Source organism: Balearica regulorum, chromosome 26 (genome assembly GCF_011004875.1).
Source record: "Balearica regulorum gibbericeps isolate bBalReg1 chromosome 26, bBalReg1.pri, whole genome shotgun sequence".
NCBI lineage: Eukaryota > Metazoa > Chordata > Aves > Gruiformes > Gruidae > Balearica > Balearica regulorum.
Genome location: NC_046209.1, coordinates 1,844,914 through 1,851,455, shown reverse-complemented (window position 1 = coordinate 1,851,455; position 6,542 = coordinate 1,844,914).

Below are 6,542 nucleotides of genomic sequence, written 5' to 3'. Positions count from 1 at the left end.
TGCATCTCCGTCACTCTAATATGGAGGGAGGAGGGTGGGATTGGGAGTGTGGAAGAAAGTTGAGCCAAAGTTTCTTATGTTCTGTACTCCTCCTCCTCCTCCTCCTCTCTCACACTTCTCTTCTGGGCTGCGACCCACAAGGAGGAGCTGGGTATGGATCCTTAAATTCTGGCAGTGACCGTTTCATAGCCCTGCCTCTTGGCCAGTGCCTGTGTGATGGGGCTGGCCAGACCAGCATGTGCCACGCCTGGGCGAGTCATCCCTCCCCAAGGAGGCCACGCTCGGACCTGTCCCAAGACGTGAGAGGCAGGACCTGAGTCAAGCTGCTGCACATCCCAGCAGGACTCAGCTCTGAGTGGGGGAGAGGCAGCCAGGGCCAGACTCTGTTTAAAAAATACCAAGAAAAAAACCCCACAGTGCTATGAAAAACCACAACTTTTAGGCTGCTGCTTATCCTCGGTGTCCCGTATGAAACCAAAGCCCAGGTGCGACTGTGCGCAAGGTGCCTGTGGAAGCAGTCCTAGCCCCCAGGTCTCCCATCGTTATGGTGTGTAAAATCGGCGTTGAGAGTGCTGCCAGGCTCAGACTGTGGATAAGGTATTTGGGTACCAACAGGAAGGGGTGCTATGCACTGGTCACGCAGGGATCGGAAATAGTGTCTCCTGTCACGACTCAGCAGCTCAATATCCTGGGGAGGTGTGACCCCTGGGAAGTCGTGTCTCTCTAGTGGGGGAGGTATTACACCCCGTCATATCGTTAAGTGCAAATTCCTCCGCTCAGCCCTTGTGAAATCAGCACTGCTGCAGTAGGAACAAAGAGGCCCCCTTCGCTAAACGTCTCAAGCAGCCTGTTCATTGCAAACAAGCAGCGCTGTCCACGTCTGCAAACTTCGCCATTGGAGCTGCCGTGTCCCTGGTGGGATGCTGGATGCTGTTTCCCTGCACACAGCCTGCCTTGAGGCCAGCGGTACTTTCTATGCATTTGCTGTGCATCGCTCTCAGCCACTCACAGTCCTGGCTGTGCTCCTTTGCTCTCCCGTAGTCAGGAACCAGGAACAGAGGCCATTTTCCTTTGCACTCTTCCCCACGGGTGCTAGCTGCAATTCTTTTCCTTGCCAGAATAATCTGAATAGTGGCTTTTTGATGAGATCTGTCCTGTGCTCAGCATTTGTTAAAAGTCTTTTATTGAGGCATCGCAGGGCAGTGTGATGGATGGTTCTGGATGGCACTTTCCGTTGCAGTCTTCCCCTTTTCTAAACTAATGAAAACCCATTCATCACCAGCTATTTCCACAAATGCCCTAAATCTGTGGTTAGCAATGAGACAACCCCACTGTAGACAGTACGGCAGCAAAGCACTAATTCCATCTGCCCTACTCTACTGAGCATTTAAAAAGGATTTCAATTGTGTTTCAGAACAGCAGCACCCTAATAACACATCCCCACCATGCACCTTCCAACCCTCGCCCCTTCCCTGTTTACGCTTCTCTTGCTTCAAAAGCGGAAAATCTTGTGTTACAAAAGCCAGGTATGAAGGGCAAGGCTGCAGTGTTATGTTTGCTTCTGTCTCGCAATAACAATTACTGTCAGCAACTAACAGTGGCTTCCTTACCGCAGGAGAAATGCTACTGATTGCAGGTACCTCGAGAGACCTAATTCTTTTGGTAAATGAGGATCTTAATTATTCATAGAAAACCCAGACAGAACATTAGTAAAGGGAAGATGGGGAAAACGGTTTACGTGTGAGATCAGGACAAACAAATAAAAAAGTCTTCCAACCTTCCCCTCTTTGCACGCCGTTGTGATGAAGAGCAGCAAGGTGTGATTCTCTGCTCTGAGTGCAGACCTGAGACAAGGTCCTTCTGACCAGCTCAGCAAGAGGAAATGGAGCTTTGCTATTACAGGACGTGCCAATAATAGAGCCTCAGAAAAAAGGATGTGTCTAATGCAAACTCCATCTGACATGCCAATGCAGGCCTTCCAGGCTGAAGAGGAATGTAAATCCAGTCCAGACCTAGAGCTGACCTGGCAGTCGGAGTGGCAGACCACCAACAGCTCTGCCACTGCCTTGCTCTGCAAACTCCCTCGCCTCTCTGGGCTTTGATTCCTCCTCTTTCACAAAGTAGATAATTACCCTCCCTGAAGGACTGTTGCACTTCAATTACTCGCATCTACAAGGTGCCTGGAGAGCCAAGAGAAGAAAAGGCTAGCGTAGGCCAGACTGGTTAATATCTTAAGTCCGTTGAGTGATTTTGAACAAGAGGTAAAAATCTTTCTCTTCCCAAAAAGCTACTGCAGAGCCCCCTGGTAATGTGTGCTGTGTTGTTAGGCAACCTCACATCAAAGTGACTTAACGGAATCTCTTTGATATCTGTATTTTTTGTGAGAACACACTGAAGCAAGTTTTTGGTGGAGGGGAAGCAGCTAGGCACTTTGTTTTAAATCTCCAAAGGATCAAACTTGGGGGAATTTGTAATTAAATAGCACCGTTAATGAAAAATAGGTGACCTAACCCTTTTGAGCTCCTGCATCTGGGCTGCAGAGATCAGCTGCTCCGTTACTCAGAGGATAGGTTATTTTTAGTTCAGAAATGGTCTGTTTACAGTTGACAGCACAGGCAAGCGTACTCTGCGAGTGTAACACCCCCCCACACACATGCACACACTGGAAGACAATTTCCGTGTGCACCAGAGAAGGCAATTAAACGTGTGTTTTGGAAAATGGCCGTGAACGCATAATAAAGCCCCAAAACCCCAGTGAGGTTCACAGTCCCCTTTCCCAGAGTAATTTATAATTATTACCGTTATTAGATTGTGGTGTGTAAAGGCAGTTTGTGCTCCCAGGGAAAAGAACATGAGCTACAGCACTAATCATCTCTGCACAAGGTCCTACCTCTTCCATCGGCTTTCCTCCACCCTACCAAAAAAGCAGCAGCTGGAATAATGCTGGAAATGAGACACTTGTGGTAAGAGCAAGTGACACTTCAGACACAAGAGATGTGGCAGCTCCAGCAACAGGTAAATGTGAAGGAGCAACACTTGCACGCTCCAGTCAGCGCACAGCTGAAGCACCGTTTGCATCCCCTCAGCTCCCTGGGCTCTGCTGAGCACGAGCCTGGGAAGTGCGAATTGATGGTACCAGATTCCCTTTCCTCGGATAACACCGTCAACTCCAGCTGTAGGAGGCTGCGAGGTGAAAAGGGGCAGGAGGCTGGTGCCACCTCTGTCCCCACGGTGTGCAGGGAAGGGCTCTCCAGGGAATACGTCCCCTTTGTAGTTCCCTGGGACTCACATAGGCTGCCACAAACACGAATCGTCACCCCTTTCTCAAGCACCCCAGCCTGCACATGTGTGACACTGTGCTCTGGGGGGAAGGCGGCAGCCTCTCTGCCTCAGCACTGTCTCCTCACCCTGTTGCTAGCTTATTTTTCCCAAGGGCTGGTAGAACAACAACTGGCAGAGCATGCTGTATATAGTCTCTGCCTTCTGTTTCCACTGATGCTGGGCTAACAGGGTTTCAAATCCCAGCAGGCAACAGATGGAAAACATTTCACTCTAGCCTTACTGGCTGGAGATATTAATGTCCAGACCTTGTTATGGGTAGATGAAAATGGTGTCTGAGCCTAGAGATTGGTGGCGTGAGTGTCACCTCTCCTGTGGCCTCAACATGGGAGCAAGCACGGCTTACGATGTTTGGGCTTGGGAATTCAAGAATGGTACTGGGAGGTACCGAGCGGAGATGGAGTGGGGATGAGCCGCTGCAACAGGCTAGTGCTGTGCTCAGAGCCTTGCTTTGCAAGGCCGGAGCAGAGTCTTCTGCTCCTTGACAACTGCTCTCCCTCCCAGAGGTGACAGGAATCCAGAGCAAGTCATGCAGAGATGCATTCCCAGGAGACAGAGCTGCTGCAGGGAGTGAGAGATGGGTATGAATTAAACAGAGCCAGCAGGGAGGCTTTCTTAGTACAGAAGAAAAAAAATATTCCAGGTATTCCTTCCCTCTGTCCCATTTTTGGAGTCCTGATGCTGGCAGGGAGGAGCTAGGGGAGTTACAGTGTCAAGCATGCCATACCCAGAGTGAAGACACGTGTCCGGGCAGCTGCAGTCAAGCCTTGAATGAGGGTGTGCCATGGACGAGGAGTTTAATCAGCAAAAACTGGCAGGGAAGGTGAAAGTTCAACAAAGAAACTGCAAGGAGTGGAGTTGGGAGGAGAGCCCTGGAAGGGAGAAGCAGCCACAACTACGAAGGAGCAGTGCAGGGTTCAGGATCAGCCCTGCCCTGCAAGGAGAGGGAAGATGCTGAGGCTTGAGGCACTGACCCCGGAGGATCCCGCCAGCAGCAGCACCCAGCTGGGGCCTGACTGCTGCACGGGCAAGGCTTGGGGCCAGGCAGCCCTGTCCCCCCCCTCCCCATCTCCCTGCTTTCTCAAGCTGAATCTTTACTCTCCAGCTGCCCCGCCAAGAAGCCTGGTGCTGTATTTCGCTCTGAGCCAGGACCAGAGCCCGCAGCGAGGGTGTCCAGAGCACACCACCTGCCATCTACCGGCGAACCTGGGGGGCCCCCCACCCCCCCGAGCTGCCCCCGGGGAAGGGCTTGGAGGGGAAAAGGCCATTCTTGGTAGAAAAGCTTTTTAGGCAGCTTTTTAAAGCTTTCAAATCAGCTGAGTGTGTGTTTGCAAAGAGGATCCAGCAGCTGACACAATGCAGGCTGGACCAGTGAGATTCGGACAGCGTGAAGGACGCAAACGGAGCCAGGTACGGCCGTGTTAAACGCACACAGAGATGGTGTGTGCACACCCAGCGCAGCCCCTGCGAGGGGAGAGCTGAAAATGCCTGCACCCACAGCCGGCAGAGCTGGAACGCGAGCTCCAATGCAGCGCTACTGTCTCAGCAGAGAGAATTCAAAAAACCTGGCCCAAAGATTACCCCAGACTATTTAATTGCAGCTGCCTTTTCTTCACCATAGAGATCCAGAGCTTTCCTGCCTGATACAGCATCCGTAGGTGAAGGGGATGCCAGCTCCTGAAGGCGACTGCCGTGTTACCAAACCTGTCCCCACTTCCACATTTCCTTGCTCAGCACAACTGCCAGTAGGGAGGATTTATCAAATACTGTATATCTCACCTAGGAGGATCCCAGCCTCTCCCTTCTCCCTGCAAAACTTCTGGGAAGCACTCCTCAGATGTCTGTTCCTCCCTATGAGGGGCAGAAATGATGGAAAACCCTCCAGGAACAGACAAATATTTCCTTAAACACACACAAAACAGCCAGGCTTGGCACGTGCCTACAGACCCATCAGTGTAAAGGGCAGACAGAATTGCCGTGCAAGGCGGGAGGCGGAGGAGCCCATGCTCGCAGAGCCCCAGCAAGGCTGGGTGATGGTTTCACACCCAGAGGAGATGGGAGGATGAGGAGGGCTGGCACGGGTGCGGGAACATCCCCTCCTGCACACCCCAGCACAGCCATCGTGCCAGCGTGGTGTTCAGCAGCTGCACACGGTGCGGGCGAGAGAAGAGTCGGCAATCTGAGATGCTGAATTGAGAAGAGTTTCCATGGCAACCCAGACAGGGACCCCCCCTCTGGGCTGGGGAGCTTGGGCTGAAGGGGGGGAGCGAACAGCGCACGTGGAAGGCACACGGCGAGAGGCGATGGGCGTGCTGGGACACAGCGGGACATAAAAAGGCAGCCGTGTTCTGGCCAGTTCTTGCACAGCACAGACAGGGAAGTGTGCGAGCGCCTGCCTGGGGGCTGGCAGGCAGAGCTGCACGCAGAGGGGCGTGGGTTTACAGCCAAGACGCAATCTAGGCTGTGAGGAGAAGAAAGTCCTTATATTCCTAGGGGATCCCAAAGGCTTATGACAATGCTTAGAAACCCCAGAATGGAATATCCTACTTTGGAGGCAGTACTGACAGAACGTACAGAAACATCACCCAATGTCCTTTGGCCCTGGGCAAGATGTAAATTCCTAATCTGGGACTTTAAGGCATCTTTCTACATCCCAACTAGCACAGCAACCTCTTTTTCTACTCGGCCACTCCCAAAACTGATTATCTGAAACAAGAACATCTCGTCAGCGCTACAGAGAGCTCTTATTTCCAGCACGTGTCCTACCCTCACAGAGAAGGCTGCTCAAGACAGACAAGGGATGTATTAAAAGGAATTTTAAATAAAGCTTCAAGACAAGAGCCTTGATCAAACCCCACGTCACATGTGGAAGGAGACAAACAGTGAAACCCCCACCAGGCTGAAGCAAAGAGACTTCAGACAGCAGGTTAAGAAGTGTCTGCGAGAGGGAGGGGAACAACTGACACTCAAAGGCAGGATCAGCACCCTCCCCAGGAAGGCAGGAACAGCCTGTCCCAGAGAGGACGTCTTTTTAATCTACAGCTAACACGCTTGCTCCACAAATTAGCATGCACGAGGCTGTAGAAGCATTTAGTATTCAGAAAGCATTGATCTGATACAAACATATTTGCTGGTGCTGCAGCAGCTGCCACGGGTGACAGCGAGCTGTGCCACAAGGCAGGCTATTGAGTGTTTTTTCCTTC